At 41.2% G+C, this 25,990-nt stretch overlaps 1 protein-coding gene across 7 annotated transcripts in view; it reads left to right on the top strand.

The window, feature by feature from the left end:
* Positions 1-25,990, top strand: part of LNX1 (ligand of numb-protein X 1) — a 146,684-nt gene that overhangs the window by 29,445 nt on the left and 91,249 nt on the right. Inside the window, exons 1-3 of one of the 7 annotated variants that reach the window (XM_085577858.1) lie at positions 5,040-7,142; positions 19,158-19,235; positions 19,845-20,560. The exons of 4 other annotated variants lie outside the window; for them this stretch is intronic. The gene's annotated coding sequence lies outside the window, so the exon portion shown is untranslated. Of the gene's footprint in view, positions 1-3,213; positions 3,484-5,039; positions 7,143-19,157; positions 19,236-19,844; positions 20,561-25,990 lie in introns of those variants that run through there. 2 more of the 7 variants (XM_085577865.1, XM_085577859.1) reach the window with 2 other exon arrangements.

Raw genomic sequence — 25,990 nt, 5'->3', positions numbered from 1 at the left:
AGGCAAATTGCAGAATTGCAGCCCCAGCTGCAGCAGTCTGCAAGTGGCAGGACAGCACCATGCTGGAGGCTCTCTGCCTGGAATTTGCCCACATGGCTGGGACAGCTGTGAGCTAACTCAAACGCCTGCTTGGAGAATGCACAGGTAGTTGAATCTTAGCTTAAGCCAGTGCCTGTAATAAAATATAGCCCTCTCCTCTGTGCAGCCTCCCACAGGCAGGTTCCTGTGGCAAATCCACAGGCACTGGCCCTGCCTGGCTCCTGGCCACCCTGGCAGACCTGCTGCCACCAGCCAGCTGTGATGAGTTGTCACTGAGTCAGTGACAACTGCAGCAGCGCTGATACCCAGACCCTGGTGCAGCAGCAGAATCGCTGCTCACGTGGTTCCAAAGTCAGGGCAGCCCACCCTAACCACCACTGCTAGGAAAGCCTACTGATAGATTTATTGATTTATTTATGGGTTTATATCAACCAGCCATAAATTATTAGCTAAAATAACAGAAGGACCTGCCTTTCAGGCTGATGGCAGCCACATTTGTCATTTTTTGAGCTGGAGTTCGATTTTGACTCCGGCTTTGCTCTTCCTTGAACTGATAGACAGCCCTGTTTTAAGATTAGATGAAGACATCAAAACCTGAGGACAGAAACCACAAACTTCTAAATACCCAGCCTGGCATTTATTTGTACCATCAGTCTCCTCCTTCCTTCAGAAATCTCCTCCTTACTTTCCCATGCAGTTACCCACACAGTAAATGAGTGCTCCTCTTTATAGGACACTTTCTTTGAGGGCCTGATAATTTTACTGGCTTCTGGGGCTTTTTTTTTTTTTTTTGTCCTCTATCTTTCTTTAAAAACTGTCCCAGCTGAGTTGCAGTAGCATGGAGAGTCCCAGCAGAGTGCTGTAGAGCTGCACTCTGCTGAGGTTCTCAGGTCTCTGCCGTGCAGTTGGAGGGTATGTAGGCATGATATTCTGAAATGGAGAGGACAGATTATTAATCTTCAAAAAGAAATGTAGAAAACATGAAAAACCATTATTTGAGATGTCTGGCAAGTGTACTGTGAGGCTCTGTGAAAGAGATGAGGTGGTGGTTGTAGAGTTTGTTACTCTATGAACTAAACCCAGAACGCAGGAAGCTCCCGTCAGTTGCTTTGTGGTAGAATAGTCAGATTGAGTTTCCACTTCATCCTGTCTTTCTACTAATGAAGAAAAATGTGCACCATTTCAAGTGGCAGTTCAGGACAAAAACACAAGCAAAGTCTACATAAGCAAATGCTGGAGGAGTGCTGCCTCTCTTTAGCTTAGTGCAATTGTTTTTCTATGCATGGGCTTAACCAATGCCAGCAGGAACAGCACATCCTGCTGAATGGGAAAAACTAAAGGACAAAAATCCAGCCTGGAGTCAGAAAAAGAAAACTAGCTTAGGAATAAACAGTACCTGTCAGTCTCAATGACACAGTCATTCTGCTCCTTCCTATAGCATTTTTCTGGTGCTCATTGCAAGTAATTCATACTCAAAAGGAATTCTGCATAGGCTGGTAATTCCAGCCACCAGCCAAGATTTCCCGCTCCCCGTATAAATGAGGTAATTCCCAAGACATGGACGTTTCGGTTTTCACAGCTATGCACTGAATGCAGAACCAGTCTTGTTTAAGGTTGGTGGGACCAGTCATATTAACCAAGAAGTCAGGAAATTACCTGCATGGCATGGCACAAGCAGTAAAGTATCCTTTGCAGTGCAGCAGTAGCAGGCAGATGAAACCCATGGACCCCAGGGGAAAAACCCTCAGTGAGGGCTAGACCAGGGCAGGAGTTCATTCTGGGGAAGGGCATGTCTGAGAGATACCTAGGAGGAACTGGCCTGTATCCAATTCCATCTCACCAATCCTGTATTTACCATCTCTCTCTGATGCATGTGGTGGTGCCTTCTTCTGTTGTACTTGGACTGTGAGCTATCTCCTCCACTCATTCTAAATACAGCAGTATTCTGCATTTTCCTCATTGTCTATATGGAAATTGTACTGTCATTTTTTATTTCCTCCTCTGTAAGAAGGAAGGTGGGAAGTTTTTTTTTGTTTTAGAAATAAAACATTTGAAAAAGAAAAGCCTATCTAAAGAAACCCATATATTTTTCCTTCTTGAACTCTAATTTATCTGAAAGCAGCTCAAGTTTTCTTTCTCCTTCAGAGCCCAGGTCCTGTTCTCCAGCATGGCGAAGCACCTCTGATACTTCACAAAGCCTTCACGAGGATTTGCAACGGTATTTGCTTTCTGCTATCCCACCAAATACAAAAACTTGTAAAATTCAGAAAGCCAAAAGAATGAGGTCTGGACAGCAGTCATGAGAATGCCTGAGAGTATAGCCTCTGGCAGCTGCCTTCTGTACCAGGCAGCACTCAGACAACTTTTCCTAGATATTGCACTCCTGAAATTAGGAGATGCCATGTAAATCTCTGTAAACTGCCACACCATATTGTATATGGCAGTGCTTAGCACTCAAGTGCTGCTTACCTTGTTTCTGAGGTATTTTTAAGTTGGTACATTGTTTTTTTTGCATTTTGTTGCTGTGTTTGTTTTTGAAAACCAACCAGATGTGGAATCTGTTTGCAGTTGACAGAAAGAGTTAAGTGAAAAAACTGTTTTATTGCTTTGATTACCAAGCTCTTTCAGGTGAAGCCATGTTATCTTAAAAGGTCTTTAAGTAGATAACCAAATAAACAAGATATTTTAAATTAAGGACTTCATAAAAGGTCTTGAGAGAAGCTCTTTAGTTTTCCTTTCAAATAATCCTGGAGAGTTCACCATGGAAGTCTCCTATTTTGATATAAATTTCCTGGAGAACAAGGCACAGGCAAGCTCGAGCTCAGTCATGTCTCTCACATGCATGTGCAAACACGCAGCTGCACAGGGAGCTTGCAGACAGAACCAGACTGTTGTGACAGCGGGTTATGACAACACAGGTTTTGGTGATGGAACTTTTCAGTTCTGATTCCTATGTGAAATCATGCCTGGTTTTGGGAACTAGCTAAATTGCTTTCTTATTTAAGGAACTTCAGCAAAGGACTCACAATGGTAATATTAATTAAGAAAATTCACTGTCTTTTTCTGCAGAGCAAATAGATTCAGTGGATTTTTATTTTAGCCTAATCTCTTTTAAAAGTCTGATCAAATAGTTTGGGAATGCTGAGTTCTACATACAAAATGTTGCTTATGACCAATTAGAAATACATAATGCTGTCTCTGTTCTAATTTTGGGTGAACTCTGTATTAAGCAAAGGACAGACTTGTAGGTCTCTGAATGTCCTGGTGCCAGCACAAATTAATTTGTAGCTTTCTCATATTCTCCATGAGCACAGAAAGATAGACAAAGCTTATGAAATAGCTTATGAAATACTTTCACCAGCACTGTTATGAGAAGCACTCTGCTGAAGATGCAGCTTCGGGGTCCTTACATTAACTTGGCTTCTTTTTCTTCTCCACACCAGGGTAAGTTCTACTGCTAAGAATATTGTTTATAGCTGAGCTGTGCCTACACCAGGGCTAATTACTGCACAAGAGCTCTCCGTAGTGGTCCATATACCCAGGTACCCTATATGCAGAAATGGGCAGTAACAAAAATCAGTGGAAGAGATAAAAACAATTGTGCAGAGTGCCTGAAGGCACCTTCAGGAACCTTTACAGGTTTGGAAATCATGGGCCAAAATTTGAATATAAGCTACTGTGTTTAATATACATAGAAGAATAATGCTCTGTAGCTCTGATCAGTTTAGGTTTTGATCAAGGTGTACTTTGGACCTTTAGCCAAGGTTGGAAATGTATTTCCTTTTGTTGGTTTTAAGCCTGCTGCTTGATAACCTGATTGATTGCTGCCTATTTCCTCTGTATCAAGGAAAAGGGAATAATCATTCCCTGTTTATTTTCCCTGTGTCTGTTATGACTTAATAGATCTTCATTGCATGTCCTGTATTGTCTTGATATGCTGCAGTTCTACTGTTGCCTTCAGGGGAAAAAAAATCTCTGAATATATCCATAGATGAATGCAGTGAGAAAACATTTTCTTCTTTAAATGATTTCTGATATTTCATACAGTGTCTCCAGAGCAGCATGTTGACATTTTCCCAGTGATACTGACATCTGTTTTCCACATGGTAATGGGTATTTTAGAGCCTACTACAGGTACAGTTAAAGTAATTTTTCCATAGTACACTACTTTTAATGTACCAATCCAGTTGCAACACGAAAATGTTACATAAGCAAAACTCAAAACTAGCCTATGATATTTCTGGGGAAAAAAACAAACAAACAAACAAAAACATAAGTCCACAATAAAGCATGGCTTTGGTTTCTTATTTTGATTGTTAATATATCATAACTCTGATTATCCATTTTGAGTCAGCTATTACAAGCTGCAGCTTATCTCCTAGGACACACACACTACAGTAGTTCAGAAATGCTTAATTATGTCATATCTTTCATTTTGCTGTAGTATTATTAGAACTCTGTGTACATTTAAAGGACTTCCATGCCTATTCTTGGGGTCTTTTCTAATTTTTTTCCCTATCATTTTTTTGGTGAATTTTCTGCCAGTAGTTAAATAAATGGCTTTGAGAAGTTCATGATCTACAGTAGATAGCTATTGATTTGCAGGCTCTTGGCAGCTTCATGAGCCAAGATAGGATTTAAATATGAGTTGTGTTAATTATGCAAACTATGCAATCAAGCTACACATTGGCTCTTAATTAAGGACTGGCTCAAGCACAATAGATTCCTAATTGTAAAATATATGTTGCTAATTTAATTGTTTAATGCAGCTGTTAACCGCAAAAGAAACATGGAGCTTGAGTTCTCTCCTGACAAAGAAGTGTGCTCCTGAGAGAAATGCTACCTTTAGAATGGGAATATTTGAGTGTTTTTAAAAGGGAATCTCTTAGGCTATGGCTATGTTGCTGAATTATGCTTTCCTTCAAAGGTAAATGCATGCGTTTGGGTGGAGGGGGGAAAAGATCAGTTTGTTACTATCAGCAAAATTAAATTCCTTTCTCTCCAGCCTTCCCCCACCTTGCTCATACTTGTTGCCATTTCTCTCAATGGTGTGAGCCCTAAATATACAGGGATTAAGATAACTATACACAGGGTCTGCTTATGTGTAGTTCTGCATAGACAAAAGGGTCACTAATCTGAGGCCTGAGCTCTGTCACCGAGGCTGTGTATTGCATACTTCATTGCTGGCAGGTTCAGCTCTGTGTACCACTAATCTTGCATGTGTGTGAACTCACTAGGCTTTGTTTCAAAAATTATTAAAATGACCTTTCAAGTAGCCAATTAATTCTATTTAAATACTTGCTAATGGCCAGAGAACAAGCGCAGTGCAAACTAAAGCTAAATCTTCAAGTGCTGTTTTGCCAATAATTAGACTCAGGGCCTGCAAGCAATGACCTGCTATTAGAGTTTGCCTGAAAGCCCTGACACTTTTCCCCTAACAGAAGTGGTATTGAATGCGGGGCTGTCATGAGGGAGCTGCAATTGCATTCATTTGCAGTATGCCCGAGGGTAAGAGACTTGCATACACAAGGTGTAGAAAATACTTAGTTTACTTGTTAAATCAGTTCACTCTGCTGTTTCCCATTGGCAAAAGTCTTTACCAGCTGTGACTGTAGATCCTGCTAAAGCTTCATGGAAACAGTATCTTTTTGCTCCTGTTTTTGCAGGTTAGATCTTAATTCTTTGTGTTGCAGAAATTTTGAGTAGAGATTTCTGAATGAGAGCAGGAAGGAGATGCTCTCTCCTGGGCTGCCTGGGTGGGCAGAGCTAAACCAAGCTACTCAGGTGACAGCAATGTGCTCTTCTTTTAGGTGTCCAAACAAGACAGTGGTGCTTTGCCTGTCAGTGCCTAAAACCTGCCTGGAAATAACAAGTAAAATATTTTATATCTGCCTTTGAAAGGAGGTGTGTGCCTGTAGTTCTGGTTTGGTACAGTTCTGTATGTAGCACATTCTAAAAGGCTTTGTTGGTGGACAGGTAAAGTATTTTCCTGTAAAAAGTTTCTTAATTGTAGCAGAAGGCTTTCTTTCTTTTTCTATTCTTTGTCTTACCAGATGTTTGCACTTTGCTTGCACATTGTGGTTGTTAATGGTCAATACAGACATACTACAGGTTTAATTATACATATAAACTAAGTGCCTAGACTGTGAAGAGCTTTCATGAAACTTTGATGCTTTCATTAAATTTGACAGAAAAACTAAAGATATGTAAATTCTCAAATGGCATATAATTTCTAGTCTTCTTTCACTCTACATTTATGTCACTACTTGATTTGTAAAGTTACAAAAATGTAGACAAGAATTTGGTTCTTATCATTCATACTTACAAGCCAAAATTATTTGAGCAAAGCCAAACCCTTTGAAATAGGTTACATTGCTCAGACATTGCTGCTAGGTTTTCAACCCATTGGACAAGAGTCCTCATTTCTAAGACTTTTTCATTGCTACACTATGGACAGGTAAAGCTGGATGCAGGATACCCTTTTTAATTCTCTAGAACCAGATGATCTGGAGAGAAGTCTGAAAAGCAAAAAATTATGCAGATGAGAATATTTTGCCTCAGAGTGTCTTAGTCTGGTTCAACAGTTGTTGTTTCAAGTGTGTTCAAGAATAAAGATTCCCTTGTCTTTGTATGGTTTAGCTCACTGTAGAGGCAAGAGTTGTCTTTCAAGCTTAAATTTATCCATGGATCCAAGTTATCCAAATGGTGTTGGAATCACTATTCTTTCATAGCATCACCCATTGTTTGTGCTTAAGGAGAGCAATGCATCAGCACTGCATCCTCATCTGCTTAGTATCAATTAAATAATAATGGGGCCTATGGAAAGGCCTGTTACGATTGTTTTTTCCCCCCTAAGAGATCTGATACATGGAGTAGCTTCACCCCAAAAGCAATGTGATCCCTATCCCTGTGATTGATTGTTTGCTAACAACTGTAATGTAGGTCATGTGGGAATTAGAGCTGCTTCCTTCTAAAAAGGTGTGGGATCAAAAGCCCAGCTGAGGTGGATCTACACCAGTGCATACAGTGAGAGCTGCAAACAGAAGGAGCAGGAAAACTGATTCAGTTTATCATTCGGTGATGACAGAGTTGCATGTTTATGGGTAAGAATCTGGAGGAAGGCCAACAAGGCAGGTATCCTGGTGGGAGTCTGTGACAGGCCACCCAACCTGGGCAAAGAAGCAGCTGAAATATTTCATAAGTAGCGGGGAGAAGTCTCTGGCCCTTGGCGGGGATGTCAGCTGGCCAGATATCTGCTGGAAATACAACACAGCAGAGGACACAGCCGAGGAAGGTTCCTGGAGTGTGTGGCAAAAAACTGCCTGGTGCTTGTGAATAGAGAAGAACTGCTGGTGTTTGGAGGCCTCTTGGGCACAGCAGTTACAAAATGACGAGTTTTGATCCACAGAGAAGTAAGAAGGGACTCAGCAGAAATGCTGTCTTGGACTTCCAGAGGACAGACTTTGGCCTGTTTAGGAGACTGGTTGAGAGAAGAGGGGATCAAGGGCCCCTTCAGTCAGTTCACAGATGACACAAAGTTGAGTAGGAATGCTGATCTGCTGGATGGCAAGAAGGCTCTGCAGAGGGAACTGGATAGGCTGGGTTAATGAGGAGTTTTATGAGGTTCAATATGGTGAAGTGCTGTGTCCTGCCCTTGGGTCACAACAACCCGGGCAATGCTACAGGCTGGGGGCAGAGTAGCTGCAAAGTTGCCCAGCTGAGAAGGACCTGGGGGTGCCAATTGACAGCAGCTGAAGATGAGCCAGCTGTGCCCAGCAGTTTGCTTGTGCTGCTCCATTCCCTCCGAGCAGAGCTGCTCCTCTCTAGGTGAGGTGATTTGGTGGCTACAAATGAACAGGAGATAAAGGAGATGCAGGTTATGCAGGATAAATAAATGCAAAGGGTGCTTCAGAAGAGGGAGGAGGGTATATTAAGGAAGAGAAGAAGTGAGTGTTTCCCAGGAGGAGAAGGAGGAGGCAGGGTGGGATGACCATGTCCTGTGGAGAGCCCCAGATGTCCAAGGTAGCCATAGCTCCTTGGCTGGTTTGCCCCTCTGCAGCTGTGGGGTTATTCCAAGAATGGTCCTGGTAGCCTCCAGAGGAAGTTATACATCTGTGCTCTGTGCTCTGCCCTTGAGATGGACATCATGACATGATTGAAAGACCACAAGGAGGAAAGAAGTAACCAGCAATCATGGCAGATTCCTCAGGGCTCCTGCTGTTGACAGGTCTAGCTAAGGCATGAGGGAATACACTGTTATTCCAGAAAGCTTTAATGATTTTAGCAGTTGGTGTGCAAGGAACCCAGATTTTTTAAAATTTTTTCTTTACTGTAATAATAAGTTTCCTGGGGTGCCATAAATCATTTATATTCACTTTGCTATGATGCTTTAGATTTAATTTGATATTTTTTTTTACACCAGTGCAATCTCTTGCTTAATGACAAATAGAACTCTTTCCCTTAACCATTAAGAGATTTTTTAGTGTAATTTGTGTGTAATTTTATAAAAGTGCCTGAAAGCCAGACAACTAAGTCTGTTCCATTTCCTGTGAAAGAGATTTCTTGCTTTGGTGAAACTAACTGCCTTGGTTTCCAATGTGGTTGAGGGAGCTGGGGGAGGATGCATGTCAACGTGTATATGGCCCATATACACATGATTCTATGAAAAATGTGGTTTTCTGCATACATAATAGAACATGGGTGTAATGATGCATATTTGGAGTATGGGTATAATTTCTGTTCTCATTCATATGATTTGGTGACAGGGAGTATGTGTTTATAGTAGATATATTCAAGTATCCTCTATACAATACAGGCTCAGCCTGCACTTGGTGTTGTGGCCAGACTGGTGCTTTCTAGGCAACTCATGCAAGTGTTCCAAGATTAGCTCTGAAATTTAGGGACATTCAAGGACATTCATAATCGTAGGTTGTTCTTACTGCTACCATTTTTAGCTCTCAAATAAACCTCAGCAGAATGTTCCTTGAACATCAAGAAACAGGGTTTTTATTAACCAAGCACTGGCACAGGTTGCTCAGAGATGTGGATCTCCATCCTTGGAGGTGCTCAAAAGTCATCTGTACTTGGTCATGGGCAACTAGCTCTAGGCAGTTCTGCTTGAGCAGGAGTGTTCCAGAGGCCCCTTTCAACCTCAAGTATTCTATGGTTCTGCAATTCTACTCCATATTGGAGCTGTTTTGTACCTGTTCATGTTTAGCAAGACTTAAAATCTCCCCCTTCATTTTAAGTCTGTCTATCTTTCCCTTAAGAAGAAGTAACTAAAGGAATGACATTTTTTTCTGGGATGATGTGAAATCTCAAGATACTTCAGTCTGGTGTATCTTCTGTGCTTCTGCTGCCTAGATTTAATTTGCTCAGAACTAATAGCAGGCCTTCTAAGAGGATTATTCATGTGAAAGTTCCTGCTGCTTTCTGTCTAGCAGAGATCTGCCAGGCAATTCCTAGGGCTTGGTGTAATCTATTTTCTACTAACTTCTTATTTAACTTAGCAAAGCATGCCCTGAATTTGATCTAGCTCAGCCATCCACTTGGATGGCTCACACAGTTGAGTTGTCTGAATTGGAAAGGAATGAAAAGCACCCAGCTGACACTGGCACTGCACATTAAAAAGGGAAGAGCTCCACTGTGTCAGGAAAACAATTCATCTAGTGCTTTTCATCTTGATCTGCAAACAATTTGCATGGTCAGATTGCCCATGCCTGCTCCTTAGAACCTGTGATCCTCATACTCTTACCCCAACTGTTTCAGTGCAATTTTCCCCTTTGAGTTCTATATATAAGTTTGAGTTACAAAGCAACAAGTAATGTCCAAGTGTAAAGGAATTTTCTTCTCATCCCAGCAGCAGGAGGCAACAAAGGATCTCTGTAGGAGAAAACAGGGCTCCCAGACCATCCTATGCACTGGAAGCCAAGCATCTTGTGGGAGCTCTGGCAGTGGTCTGTGCCTCTCAGGTCCAGGTCCTTTGCTCCTGGGGCTGTCACTCTTGCTTCCTTCTTGTCCCTCTGCTCTGCTGCATTTCCTCTGTCTTGAAAATGACTCAGCACTGGGGCTTCTGCCACTCAGCATTGTGCATGAAAAAGCAGATCCCTCTTTCCACACGCATACATTGCATCCTGAGGTGTAAATCAGGATGAGCATTGCAGTCCCATTGTAGACTAAGCAAAACGTCTGCTTTCCCCAGCCAGAAGAACAAGTAAACAATGACAGGCAATATTTGCCATACAGCAGTCTTGTGCAGCCTGTGATTTGCAGTCTGTTGTTGATTCATAACACATAGGAAGATGAAAGGAGACATGATGGCTAAAAACACCCTGCCTTCTGGTCATAGCAATGGGAAAATAGCTTTTCTCACTGGCAATGCTCAAGAGAAAGTTTGCAACTTACAACAACAACAAAAAAATACAAGGATAGTGGCTTTTCTTCCCCTACAGTGGTAGATTACTCCTTGATTTCAAAATGGCTAGAAAACACTGTTTCATGCATTCAGCCTGCTAGCAGGAATTGATCCTCTGGGAAATAGTTGATGTTCAAGCATAAATAAGTTGTGAAAACATACTGGCTAAGAGCTGATTGTGACTAGTGAATATAGTTGAGACTAGCTGATTTATGGTTTTAAATACTGTTTAATTAAAACAGACTTACTACTGTTCTTGAACATGGCAAAGCCCAAGACAGGTGGCTGGCTGTTACAGAGGAGCCATTCCTGGCTACTATTGGAGGGGCTGCCTTTGGCAGTGCATGTGGAAATCACATTGTCTCTGTGTGGTATCTAGTCAGCTTATTTTTGAATAAGAGCACAAATCTTCTGGCAGGTGTGTGGTTGCAGTTACAAGGCTGGGGGAGACAGGGAGAGTTGGGCCTGGAAAGGGCTCTTTCCCCTGGGTCAATGCTGGGGCTGCTCTGCAGCTGAAAAAATGCAAGGCTAAATCCAAGTCAGATGGTACTGAGAGGGATCCTGGTTTCTGGGTTTTTTTCCGACCAAACCCCACAATATTTCTGGTTTTTGGGAAACAAATTAAGAGGTTTTTGAGTGTCACCTTTACTGAGCAGTAAGGAATGTAGCAGTTAAGGAATTGGTCCACTTCTCCTATCACTGTCTTGCCCAAGGCAGAGGCAGTCAGGAGGACCTCAACCTCTCCTTTTCAAGTTCTTCCACTTTGGATAAACAATTAACATTTACTAGAAGAGGGACTGGTGCTCAGGAAGTCTAACCTCTCACAAGAAGACCCACCAGGCTACTGATTCATGCACACATGTGTGTTCTCTCTCAATGAATAGTTAATGTTTTATTAAGGGTGGAACGGTTCCAAGGGGATGATTCAAATCTTCTCCCTGGATCCAATACTTGGCTTTCAGCTAATACACTTTTTGTTCCATTAGAAATGTCATTGCTTTTACACAACTCTTTCTTCTTCTCCTCATCTAAATGGTCTTCTTTGTTGCAGTTGATTTTTGTTTCGTTACTTGCTCAGACACTGCCCTTAACTTTGCTCCTTGACCCTGAGAGAAGATCTGTGCTTCCATTATATTTGAGATTAGCTGAGTCTGTGGAAGGGCCAAAGGCAGTTTCTCCTCTGAACCAAGCTGACGAGGGCTAAATTTTTTCCATCTCCACACTGTCTCCCAAGCCAGTCAGAGAATATTGCCCCTCACCTGCTCCACGTGCCCTTGATGAGCCTGTAGGTTCTTGGCACTTCTCAGCAGCCTGTTTGAGAAATTAGCAAATGTGAAAGGGTGCATTCAGTCCTCATCAGACCCATTTTCACTACCTTCTGCCTCCCTCAGGGTAGTTTTGAAGGAGGAAATACAAACTACAAGTGGTAACCAGCATATGGAAGAAGTGGGGTCATGCTGCATTTCTTCGCAAAGGGCGAAACCCAGAGGTCCTGAGCTGAGGACATATACATGACCTTTATTCTGTGGAATATAGTCCCAGCCTAAACCTGAACCTAACTTGGGTTCACATGAAAAACATCAGCTTTTCAGGACTGATGTTTTACTTGGGCTGTGACGTTTCAGCTCAGGATTTTGTGCTGAGGTTGTAGATACATTTCTTTGCCCACCTGGTGACATTAATACATGTGTTGTTGCACAACATGTTCTCAGGTGGTGGAGGTGGATGGAGAAAGTGAAAGTAGGGGTGAAACAGCTGAAGGAGATGAAGTTGTTGTCTCTGCACTGGCTGTTGGCCTGACTGGTTGGATCAGTCACAACCCAGAGAATTAATGGCCACTTCATAGCTGACAATAAGATCTGTAGCTAAGTGGCACTTACAGGACTGGTAACAAATTGAACAGCTGATGCAGCCATGAACATTATGCGTTGACCTTCTGCTTTCTTTGGTTCCTTCTGTCTTTTGGCCAACATGTCTCTTCTAGCCTCTCTCTCCATCCCTGAAGATGTCTTGTTTGCTTTACCACCAAGTGGTGACAGGAGATCTGCATAAAACAATTGTAGAAACTCCCATGGTAACTGGCTCCTTGGCTAACCAAGCCCTATCTGTTGCAAACCACAGCAATTGCATTGATATCCCAGAGCCATTAAACCATTCCATATGGGAAGTTTTGTCATGTAGATAACCTTGTCCACAACAAAGCCTAGTAAAGGACTTGTGATGTTAGGAATAAACAACACAAATCAAGAAAAGAATTAACATAATGAGAGAACATGTCTGCAGTCTGCTAGTTGTAAATTATAAATTCCAGTTGCCCACTATGCAGCTGTGGGAGAGGAATGTGAGTGACACCAGCACCTACACTCAAATTTCAGATCAGTTGCACCACTTGCTTTGATTCAACTTGGTAAAAACAGTTTTTATGATATTTACTATTCTTCATGTGGAGCAAGTTGATCTTATGATTCAAAATGCGTATAGCTTTGCAAATTGACCTCAACTCCAGATTTCTGGGGGTTTTTAGAGGACAGTCATTGTCCTCTAAACTCCTTAAGATGTTTTCTCTAGTTCGTTGTTGTGTCCACCCCCAGCATGAGCTTCACATCTTGGCTGTCTGAATAAACTCCCTCTTACAGGAAAATCTGTAACACCTTATCACAGTTTTCACTATTGCATATGGCTTTTTCTTATCCCAAATAGCATTTGGGCTAACTTGGGCATTGCAGAATGAACTTGGGTTATGGTATCTAAGCCAGTTTAGGCTGTTTTGCCATGGTAGGGAGAGAAAATTAATGATGTAATTACACTGAGATTTAGTGGCCAGTTAAAGTGCAGAATCTCACAGGAAATGCAGTAAGAAGGAAAAGTCATTCCACTTCTGAAAACCATAGCCAATGTTCCCTCCTAAACTTGCCAGCTGCTGTTTGCCAATGCTTTTATTAGCTGCTTTGTAAAGGGGCCAAAGACACCAAAGAACCTGGGAGCTTTTATTGCAAGTGGATTAAGACTCTCCTAGGTGTGGTGGTTGTTCAGAGATTATGCTGTAAGTAAAGCCAAGCAATGCCACCTTGGGATAGGGAAATTATAGCACAGTAGCCCCCAGCCAGGGAAAGAGATACCTAAACTGTATCCCCCTCATTGGAGAGAAGCATGGACAGAGCGCTGGAAACAAGCGCTGATGATTTTCTCATGTAAACCATTTTCTCCACTGCCTTGCTGGCCTTCATTTGGTCTGTGCAAAACACAGCCCACCTGCAGGTTTTGCACATCTGGTCCCTACTGCTGCTTGGCTGACTTGGGAGTGTGCTGGGAGCAGAGATGCACAGGCTGTGTCCCACCGCTGGTCTCACAGCATGCCTCTGTGTGTGATGCAGCTGGCGGTGCGGACATGGAGCTGAAATGCAGGTCCCTTTCGAGGGGTGAGGTTGGGCTGTTTGGCCTGAAACTTCCAACTGATTTAACTCATGAAGTATCCCTGCCTCTGCCAAGACTCTGCTGCCTTTTTTGTGTCTTTACAGAGATCTTGTCCTCTCTTTCCCTAATAATACTTGTGGACCCTAACAGATCAAGGCAAACTGAAATGATTATGCTACCAGCAGGGTATCAAATCTCCATTTTTCATTAAAGACTTAGAATATGGATTTTTGAAAAAAAAATAAAAAAACCAAACCACAACATCCAGTGGGGAAAATATCCTGGGAAGCTGATGCTTTTTATGCATAGGTCAAAGTCAAGCCTTCCCTTTCAATAATTGAAATGCAATTAGTAAGACACAGCTGTAACTCATTCAGGTTCTCCTCTGAATTTCTGTGTGCTGAGGGCTTATAAAGGAGGCTGCTCTACACCACCTTGCAGGAGTGCAGTAGATGCATTCAGCTGCTTTCAGGATACTTCCTAGTCTTTTATTAAATTACTTTTCAAGTAGCAGATATTTTAGGATTTTTCTGCAACAAGATGAAAGAAATATTCTTAATTTTCTCTCTATTCTTAAACCTTCTTTCCATGTTTTCCAGATCTGAGCAGGTGCTGTGTTTTCTTTCTTGTTGTAACTATCACACTTTAACTCTTACTTTATCTTTGTTAAAAGCTATATTTTTATGAGCTTGTGGAACATGTTCTGCAAGTACTTTCCTTTTCCTTCTGGATGTGTAGTAACTTAGCTTTAAATTGTTATTTTCAGCATGTATTCTGAAGAGGATTTTAGCTATGTTTCATGATAGCAGTGAACAGGTAAATCAAAACACTGGGTTTGAAGAACATCAGACACCTCTTAGAGGAGAAGACTGTCACTTTATAGACTTTCTTCTCTGAAGAATGGCAGCAACACAGATGTTTCATCAACTGTCATATGAAGGAAATTTTTGTCACCTCTCTGTTTCTTATTCTGCATGAGTGTACTTCCGTAGAGAGCAAGGGTAATTTGGAGGTCTGTCCATGCCCCTCACTCACTGCAGCCCAGGCAGCTCTCGTAGATACAAAGGACACTGGCAGACATCACTGCCTGAGCACCAGTGCTCCAGCTCATCAAATCTGCCGAGCAGATGGGAGAGCACTGTGGCAAATCCTATCCTTCCTCTCTCTACAAGGCTAATGTAAAGCAACTCCACTCTCTTTTATGGAAGCTTTTTTATTGGGAAGTTTCAGTTTTGTATATTTTTTTCCTCTTTGATACCTCATCTAGAACAATTTGAGGTGCCATGGGTTTCACAGTCAGCAATATTTCATTAATGGTTGCCCATGTACCTACATTTTCATGAATGTGATTTGCTGTGGTGGAGATAGTTCTCCCTCTCAACATGCAGAGAGCAGCAGGGAGCAGAGCCTCTGGCCCTGGTTCAACCAAGGCACAGCTGAAGTTCAACCATCTGGAAGAGAGAAAGGATGACAGGGTTACTGCTGAGCCTCTCCCATGGGAAGGTATATTCTCTGTTGAAGTAACATAGGCCAGCAGTCCTGTTTGAGCAGCTCCAAGACCAAGTCCAGAATGTGAAACCTCTTTTGTCAACTGCAGCCATGCTAACTGCAATATGGGCTGGAAAAGACCCGAGGAGAATCGTCTCTTATTTAAAACAGGTTGTTACATACATCAAACTAGAATAAGTCTTCCCATGACCTGACAGAGAGGGGTAAAAAATACCTAAAGCAGAAAGTTGGTTATAGAAATTGCTATCCAGATAAGAGTGTCTGCTAAAATATTATTATGACTGGCAAATGAGCCAAAAAGCAGCCATTTACTGCTAAGGCTTTGGGTTTGAAACCTGGAGGGGGTTGAAAGGGACTGTTTTGAACAGGATTTTGGCAATGCTAATGCTAATCTGACAGAAACATTTAATATCCACTCAATTCACCTCCTGTGTTGGTATTGAACTAGCACTCTGTGAAATGACTGAAAGAGAGTGGTGGAATGAAGATGAAACAAACAGATGATAAAATAACACTGCACAGTGTAAAGCACTGTGAAAGAGTACCCTTTTAGAATGAAAAAACCCCTTTCCATTGATAAAGATCAACAATAATTTTGTGGGGGTGTTTTAATATGAGAGCCACAATAGTTTCTAAAATGATGTTTCAATTAACCATGATTTATTTTCTGCTGTTACGCACTTTCCTTTTCCACAATTGTTGTGCTGTGACCTACAATTGCATTCTAATATTTTAGCACATGTTTTGAGTCTGCAACAACAGACACTGTGAGACCATGCAGCATATTCTGGTTGGTCTCTGAGATCCTTTCTGAATGAGTGATTTTGGCCTTGAGAATGTTAGTTGTGAGATGAAGTTAAGGAGTGCAATTCTTGTTCATAAGACCTCTCTTGCCTTTTAAGGAAGACCTTTACAGTCAGTTTTTCCCTTGTTTCTTGTCAATTTTTTTTTCCTGGAGAAGTTAAATTGGGGTGCTGCCCACAACACTCAGCTCTGAACTCTCATAAATGAGCAGGAACAGGCAGTGCAGTTCCAGCTGGCCAGTAAATGAAGTGTGACAAAAAGCTTTACCTTTCTATTTTAAAACAGAACAAATCTTTAAACTGCTGTAGATAGAGAGATTACAGGCATTGAAGCAAATTAAAATAGCATATATCCTGTGTAGCAGATGACAAGAGATGACTATTTCAGTCCTTCACAATTTTAACTCCATTTTCCTCAAATGTTTTATGCAGCTTTCTGAGACACCTTAATTGCTATAGGATACCCTCTCTCAGCAAAGATTTCCATTAATGTTGCCAATTTGCAATACAGGGAATGATAATACTTAAACAAAAGCAATATCTTTAAAACAAAGCCCCTCTTTCAATTTAATATTCTGACAGTACCCCAGTAAAGGAATGAAGTTAAGGTACAAAATTGTTAGTGAGACAATTTTGAAATTACATAGATTTGGGCATGATTAATGCTGCAGACCCCTGACAAGTATCAATTAGCATCAACTGAACATAATTATTGGTTCCAATTGCCTGGAGAAGCTCTAGTTCAGTAAATGAGAAGGTAGAGAACAGCAGGATGAACAGGAAGCAGGATGTACTCAAAGTACCTGGTTCTGAATATGTAAGTTTAGTAACTCCAGACTGATATTCCAACCCCTGCTGACAAACCACTGGTAGGCTCATGATAATACCAGTGGCACAGGGAAACTCATGTCTAATAAGATGAAGGAAAGGTGTAAATAAATCATATAATGGTGACCTGAATATAGAGGGGCATGCTTCAGAGACATGCATTTTTTTCTACTTTAAAAAGTTATTGAATTGTTTTATTTATTTGTTATTGAATTAATTTCCTGAACAGATACAGTTAAGATGCTCAAAAATGCATAGAGAAAACAGTTCCTTTCCACTGCAGACATATGAAAGATTGTCATATTTATGTTGTTTTCATTTCAACAGTGATGTTGAACAGGTAGCTGCTGCCCCAGGTGTTGCTATATGAGCATAAGAGGATGTAAACCTGTTTTTTTTTAAAGTCCTCAAAACCTCCTGGAGTAGAAAAGGGACTTCTTTGGAATGGGTGGTGCAGAACTTTTCTACTTTCATGTAGAATAAGGCCTTGTAAACATTTGACAAGCAGATCTCTCACTTGATTTTACAGAGAACATAGCTTTGACAAAGAGCCAAGTCAAATCCTCTTGTGATCACTAGGAAGATTTGAACAGACCCTGTATGAAAGCAAAACAAAATGAGATTTATTCTTTCAAACAAAGAAACAAACAAAAAAACCCCAGAAATACACTTTAAAAATCCAGCAACAACCTGACCTTATAGATGTTTGTTCTCAGTCCCTGAGAAAAAACATTGTAATGCCATCAGGAACTCAGCCTACCTCTAAGGTGAGTGACTGCTTAGTCATGGTGTACAGGAAGGACTTAAAGGACAGAGAGAGAGAGAGAGAGAGAGAGGGAGGTACCAGGCACATCTGTGCAAAAAGGAACCAACCTGGAGTCTGCTGCTATCAGTAAAAACCTGCAGTTAAATTTCCACTGTCCTTTTAGAATTTTGTTGGCTGTGAAGTGAAGCTGCACTTGTAACTTTCCATCTGTTGTGCTGCTGTAGCATAGTTGGAGGGTGAACATTGTGAGAAGTGGCCGAAGCCTACAGCTTGAAATTATCAAACCCACAAACTGAACCTGCAAAATAAACTGTTCCACATAATATATAGCTATATGAAAAGCTATGAGCTATAAGTATAGCTATATATATAGCTATGAGTAAACAGCCATATCTCAGCAGCTAGTAATTTCAGCATGAAACCTCTTACTAGTCCCACTATTTCCCTAACCATTCTAAAAATCGGCTAACATCAGAAATCATTATTAGCATTATTCCTCATAGTGCAGGTTTCTCAGTTCTTTTAGTCTAGGTTGTAAGCAAATTTTCTTGCTTGGTTTTTTTTTTTATATATATATATATATTAGGAATACAAATATCTTATTTGCTTTTTGTTTCTGCCCTCATCAGAATTTCTTTTTGTATTTCTTACAATTCTGGTTTTACAGAAGATTATGTTCTCCCTTCCCCTCCTTCCAGGTGTGTACTTGCTTGAGCTGCTGGTATGTGATCACATAGCTTTTCTATCTACGGTGCTGAAGCTCATGCAGATACTATCTGTGCTGTAAAGACAATCCCCTAGTATTTAGCACAAGTGTGCCATTTCCTCCTCTCAGGCTGTGATATGAATGCGGGTTTTTGTATGCTACAACTAGAAACATTTGGGAGTTTCAATAGGATAAACTTTATGACATTACATGTCCCTTATGTGCAGGTGATGCTGCTGTTGCTCAGGGAACTTACTCTTTCCATTTACCCTCAAATCTTCTAATCCCTGTGTGAAGGCCAGACAAGGCTGTTTCCTGGCACATTAATCTTGGACATTAAGAAAGATGCCTGATTAATGCATGTGCACATGGAGCACTCCACAGAGATGTGCCTGTTAACATTAATGCTGCTGTCAGTAATGTGCTTTCTGAAAGACAGGATGCTCAGTCATGCTAAGAAACAGAGCACAGGCCATGCCTGGGGACATTCCTGTGGTGTTCAGCCCTAAGACAGATGTGCAAATGGAGTCTGCCTTGTTTTCTGTCCTGACAGCTTTTATATGGGAACTGAGCAAGCTATCACTAGCAAATTAACTGTTTTAGTGATAGGATGCTTTGCTTGCTAGTCCACTAATTTTGGCAACTGAGAAGGCATACACACATTTTCTCCTATCACAGGTACCAGAAAATGCAAGCAGATGTATCACAACATGGATTACAGGAGGATGCTGAAAGGGAGGATATAGCCTTTATGAGGTAACACTTGAAATCTCATGCAGATGCCTGAATTTAGGCATCCGGTGTTAGATGAGAGACCCCAGAATATCTGAGATATCCACATAGAGTTGGTAGCAATGCCACAGGAAATACAGAGGGTCTATGTCATGATGGAGGCCAGGCATCCTCAGCATTTGATTGTCTGAAAGGGCATAAGAAGCCCAACTGTTGAGTTGCAACCCTAAGTCATGAGGTGTCAATAAAAACATGGTTCAGTTCTTAGCAACTGTTTTTCTGTGGATAGTCAATGTTTGTCAACACAATTCAGTATTTGGGAACACAATTCAGCATGAAACAGGCATTATTTCGATGTTTTTGTTTGTGTTTCTGCCTTCTGTTGTGGAAAGAAACACCTCCATGAAGAAGTTTTGAAAGCTGTCAGCTATGAGGTGATATTTGAGCTCAGTTAGCAGGCCATGCAGACTATCTTAATGCCTCAGTAACAATGCAAATGTTGCAAATCAAGGCTTCCTGCAACACATTTTTGAAATAACAAGAATAAAAATAATGGGATTTGTCTTGCTGTGTTGCAGGGATACTGTGTTCCCATCTGGCTTAAAGGTTGCATGGTTTGCCTTATCCTTTCAGGAACAGCTGCTTGGTTTCTGCTGGGGAAGATGGATGGTCCTTGTTCTCCCTTGGTCAGGTCAAGAGCTGAGCAAACGCACAGAGCTGATAGCCTCAGGCAGTTCATCTCCTATGGATCAACACCACTGCTTGCAGCCTCTCCTGTTTTCTGTTTCTCACTCCCTTCCCCCTCCCTACCTCCATAAATATGACAAGCAGAGCTGCATTATACAAACTCTTCTTCCACAGTGGAAACATCTGCAGCTTGAATGCTCCTGCAAAAATGTCACTTGGGGAAATCACTCTTCATTTTATGAGAAACCTCTCTTTCAAGCCCTCAGAGAGGCCGAGGGGGAGGGGACACTGGGTTTGACACTAGTTCTGTGCTGTTTTTCAGGGATTTTGTGGAAGAATGTTGTGTCTGATTTTGTGGATTGTCAAAATGAAGCCAGATGGCAGTGGATTAAGTGTAATGCTGTTTTGTTGTTCTTGGGTTCGCGACTGCGCTTCCCCTGGAGCAAGGGAGCCCCCCCCGCACAGCAGCCCCAGCCCTGCGTGCCCCCGGCCACCGAGGGCCCCTTCCCATGGGCTCCTGAAAATGCTGCCCTGGAGGGGGGTAGAGGGGAAACTGTCTTTTGGTGAGGACTGCTAATTGGAAACGGCTTCCTTGACATTTTTCATGCCTAGATTATTCACCAAGAGCCTGTTTGCTGCGCTGTCCATCCGACGAAATACAGGTATTTTCCAATTGTAGTAATGGGTTTGCTTGCTGAAGTGAAGTTGCTGGGTGAGCAGCTGAGCTAGTGGAGCCTAGTATCTTACAGTTTTGTATTTGGTAGTTGTATTTCCTGATGTTTAGAAAGGTGTGACTTTAATTTAAATGTTTCCCATGAGTCATTCAGGAATTTCAAGCCTTTTGTTGATTTCTCAGTGTACTTATGCTTCAGTCTTTCTGTCCATATGAATGCTTAGTGAGGTCTCTTTCCTCTACTACTCTACCTTACTTTCTTTACATCTATGGACACATAATATGTTTGAAATCACTATCCTTGCTCAAAGATAAAGTAGTGGAAAAGGCCACTGGACTCTGAAGAATAGAAGGAGGATGCATAGACAGACACAGACAGACAAAGGTGTGATTGCCTCAACTTTGTTTCCTTAAGAAATTGAGTTAAGGATAAATTCTTAATTAGGAAGAAGATGAATTTAAAGCTGTGATTCTGAATATTTTTCTACTTTCTTAATTAAAGGCAGACATGCAGAAAATTTCCTCTTGCAAGAATTGTTCTTCTCTATACTCTTTCCCCTTGCCATGACACCTTTTTATTTCCAAGATAACTTTTGACTGATTGGGTAATGGAGCAGTGCTGTCACTCATTCAGTGTGTGAGGGTCACTCAAGCTCTGCTCCCTGTTCTCAGCACCTATAGATCAGTGCAACACCCCCTAGTTTATGAAAACACCAGCAAAGGATGCTCTACATTTTTCTTTTCAGACTGCAGCATCACTTCAGCCGTAAGTTTAATACTTTTCCTTTAATTTACTCCTCCATGATCATTCATTGCAATTTCAGTTCAAACCAGCAAATTTTATTTGGTAATGAAACTGCATGTTCTCATGTAGACCACTAAGAGTCTGCTCAGGCTGTTTCATAAAGTCCTTAGGCTTGGAAAGCATTCTGACAAAAACCTGCTGCTTGATAACACAGGAGAAACCATGAACCAAATCAGTGCTGCTGCCTTGTTGTGCTCTGCCCTGTTCTTTCCTAAGACAGCTTCTCAGCTGCTCAGGAATGTTTTTGAAAGTCAGCCACACTTCACAACTGTTCAGAACTTTTAAGCTTTTTTCAGTAAGTCACCATCCTCTATCTTTTTTGAAAGTCCATCTTTTAAGAATGTCTTTCATGTTGTGCACAAAATCCTGTACAGATCCATGTAATGTTGAGCTGTTCTGGAATTTCTTGTGCAGATCTAGTCTCCTGATCTCAGCTGCTTAGCTTACAAAGTCTTTGATGTGCAGACTGTCTGTGTGGTTTGCACAGAACAGTCTACTCTGAGAGTTTTTAGTAGGAGAAACTGGCAGAGAGGAAGGGCTGCAATTAGGGTACTGCTATTATATTGCATGTTGTCGTAGTGTAGAGTATAGATATCCCTACTCTAGTAATTGTCCCCAAAACATAATAAGTAATGGCAATTTCTATAGTGACCATCTACTACCAAGATGCTCAGAAAGTCTGGGACTTCCTAATCTTCAGTTCAGTGAGTTTAGAGATAATTTTTTCTTGATTCTTGAGGAGATACCCTGGTGCTATAAAGGAAAATTTTCAGTCAATTTGCATCCTAGTACTCAGCTTGTAACCTCTGGATTTCACCTTCTGCCTTGGTGGTCCAGGGGGGCAGCCCCAACATCAATTCTGAGTGTACTTTCATCTTCTTGCACAGTCTGGAAGATTATTAGATAATTAGACATATTCCAGTATTTGACTAATGTACTGAGTCTATTTTCAGCAGAAAATTCAGTAGTTGTCTGTTTAGCAGAGGTGAGTTTGGATGTGCTTTTGTTTGTGTTTATTCTCAGAAGTATTTTTCATTTATAGTGTGAGCATCTCCCCCTCAAATTCTTCTCCTGTTTTCTTTACTGTATCCTGTTGTAATAGTCCCTTTGGAAGGTCTTTTAAAGAGTATTTTTTACAGAGTCTGAAAACTTCCTTCCTGGCATTTGCATTCTCTCTTCAGATGTCAAAATCAAAGATAATGGTCCATTGCTGGTGTTTTGGGAAGGGAGGGGTAGGCAAGAGAGTTTGCAGTCTCTACACACTCGTCAAGTCAACTTACTTTACGTGCAGTGTGAGGGACTTAGTGTGTACCAACAGTAGCTCACTGTTAGCCAGTACAAGAAGGAGACATTTAAATTCAAAGCAAGCATTTTGAAAATTGTCAGTATTTTCTGATCCATTTCCCCACATACAAAGTGAACAGATCTTCCAAGGAACTTTGTGAACGTGGTACAAATCTAAATACGAATGGCGATTTTGTCCTCAGGGCATGAATGTAGACTTGTTCTGTCAGCACCAGGGATGCTCAGAACAACTGCTTCAGTCTGAAGCCTTTGAAAGATAATAGTAATGCCCTTCATTTACCCTTAGTGGTATCTCACACAATGTAAAGTGTCAGTTCCCTAATAAAGCAGCAAGAGAGGTCAGCAGCAGGAAGCACAGGTATGTCATCATTGTACGTGTGGAGATTTGGATTCAGCTCCTGCCATCATATCATACATATAAATAGTTTGATGCCTTTGCTGTCCCATATCTGGAATATTTCAGCATATGTTGTCTTCAGAGGCCTAAAACTACAACAGCAAATGTTATGTTAACATTATCAACTGAGATTCCAATAGATGAGCTGTGGTAGAAGTGCTTTTTCAAAAACTTCTGCTTTGTATGCCTGGGTTAGACCTTAATTTTCACATTTTCAGAAGTTAAACACACTCAATAGATATTCTTCAGAAATAATTTAGCTAGAAAAAGCCACACAAAATATTCAAAACATCACCAGACACTGAAAGCAGAGTTTATAGTTTTGTAATGAGTTAGGAAATAATTCTTATTTTCTCTATTTTTTTGAAGAACTTTCTGTGGTTTTGCTGCAGCACAGAATACACTGAAAGGGGAAGTACACTATGACAATGACCTAAGAACAGATTTCTAGAATCACAGACTATTCTGAGTTGAAAGGGACCCATAAGGATTATCAAGCCCAACCCTTAAGTGAATGGCCCATACAGATGTCAAACCCATAACCTTGGTGTTATTAACACCATGCTTTGACCTGAGCTAATAAGTCAGCTAAAAGGACTTTTGAATTTTTTTCAAATAATTTTGTTGGAGTAGCCACTTCTAAAGTGTTTCCAATGTATAAAACCAAAAATTTTCTCAGGGAGAAATTATATTTGAAATGATACTAAAATAATTTGAAATAATCCTAAGCATTCACATTGTAGACCACAAACAAATTCAATACTACTACTACTAGTACTACTATTTTCTTTATGAACTGCTTAAATGTCATTTAATCTTCTGTTGAATGTTATATATGTATGCATTATATATAATGTGTTATACAGTTACATATTCATTTGTCATGTTTTTGAAAATACACAGCATCTGAATACACAGTGTAGAACACAACAATAGTTAAACTAATCCTTTACTACAGTGTAGAAAACAACTGTAGTTAAACAAACAGATCCATGACCACCAAAGTCAAGGAATCTTACTTTAGATTCATGACTGCTGTAAGCTTCAGGAGAAGATTTTCCGATTTTTGGATATTTAAGACCAGTTTATCATGACAGCAGCAAGAGCTCTGCATTTTAATAAGACATTTTCAGAGAGAGTTTTCTCCTGGTGTAATGCTATCAGTCTTTCATCGCCATGTGAAAGCTTACCTGCTTTCACCAAACTTGTTTAAGTGCTGTTGAAAGCCTCTGTCATCTGACAGAAGTGGCTGAAATTGTTACTCAAATCCAAAAGTCATTGTGGCTTCTTGGAGACTGACAGGTACAGAAGCACAGTTACATGAGCTGCTTAAAATACAATTTCTGTGTTGTGGGAGGGCAGAAACTCATGAAAGGAGGAAGGACTTGCTCTACATGGAAGAGGTCAACAACACAGTTACTCCTCTATCCACTATTTTCAGGCCTTTGGCTTTGTAAATAGAACAACTAAGGACAGAGTAGCACTTGATCATTTGAGTTTTAGATTACATTTCTGAGCTAAAGACCTTCAATTATCACCATCTCAGTTTGCAACAGGCATTGCTAACAAAGTTCTCTGTATATGTATAATGTGTTATACTCTTCATTGGCCTGTGTGTCCTGTGTGGCCATGTTCCTTACAACATTTGTTTCTGGTGTAATCTATACTATATGCACTGCACTCTCCTTTCAGTAAATAAATTAGCAATTTAGCAGTTAGCATGTGAGAGGAGTGTGCTTAGACTGATGCTTAACTCAGTGAAAGAGAGGTTATCTGCAAGATGTGCACTATTCCCTGTTTGCTGAGCTTGCTGGATCAGCACACAGTGCCACAGTCTCCAGGCAGCAATGTGTTTAGATTGAATATGCTGGGCTACTCAGGAACCAGTGGGTTGAAAAATTCTCACTGCCTTTGAGGTGGCCCCTTTCTGTGTGCTCTTTCCCAGCAGAAACCTTTCATGGTTTGCTGTGTGGATATACTAGAACTTGAAGTGTGTGTGACCAAAGGAACACTTGCAGTCCTGAAGGAGCACCATTCCTCCAGTTGTACCAATTAGTCCAATAAAGGATACAACTCTTCCACACACAAAGAAGATCCCTTACCTCTGAGGTAGGAGAAGAGTGCCCACAGTGTCCATAGCATCCTGACTCAAATTTATGTCTTTGCAAGTTCTCATTGCATTGGTGGAAGTGACACACTTTGTAAAGCATGTCCTGTTTTTCTTAGCTAGATTGCACACGCTTTAAACCCTTCCAGGGACAATCCAGGGTTCAGTGCTGAGTGTTGTCCTCTTATGAGAAGGCAGGTACCAGCACAGTAACCAGGCAGATCCAAGGGCTCCGTGGGCCCCTGCCTGTTTCCAGAAGGCTTTCTGCAGAATGTTCTAGTTCGTGCTGTGTGGAAAAAAAGTTGTAAGTGGGTAACTGTGAGACATGCGCAGCTGTTAAGGCATTTTTTCTCCTGTGCAGAGCACATCTGGGTCTCTTCAGAGAGTTTCCATGACTGGCTCAAGCCAGCATTGAGCCTTTTGGCTGCAAGGTGTTGCAAGTATTGCAGAAGACTGCAGTTCCTTGCTAAGTTGTGCTTGTGTGGCCTACATGGAGTACTTATACTGATATTAAAAGTTTTACTTGCTGAATTATTTTGCAAGGCCACCTGCAAAAACATGACTCTGACACAGAAAGAATGATGCTGAGTGCCATTTTTTAAACAGTGCTGCAGAGATTGTATTCCAGCCAGCCCGTGTCAGCATTCCACAGGTCAGCACAAAATATCCATGTTGGTTTTGGACTGACTACATACCATGGAGCTAAACCCTGTACTGGCTTGTAATATATACAGTACTAAAAGATGGAGAGATTGAATAGGTGTGGCTGGGACAAAATATCCTGGCTCTTGGGAACTGCCACAAC

The sequence above is a fragment of the Lonchura striata genome, chromosome 4 (genome assembly GCF_050655825.1).
Source record: "Lonchura striata isolate lonStrDom1 chromosome 4, ASM5065582v1, whole genome shotgun sequence".
Classification (NCBI taxonomy): domain Eukaryota; kingdom Metazoa; phylum Chordata; class Aves; order Passeriformes; family Estrildidae; genus Lonchura; species Lonchura striata.
The sequence above is the reverse complement of the archived record's forward strand: the minus strand, read 5'-3'. Positions and strand labels throughout refer to the sequence as shown.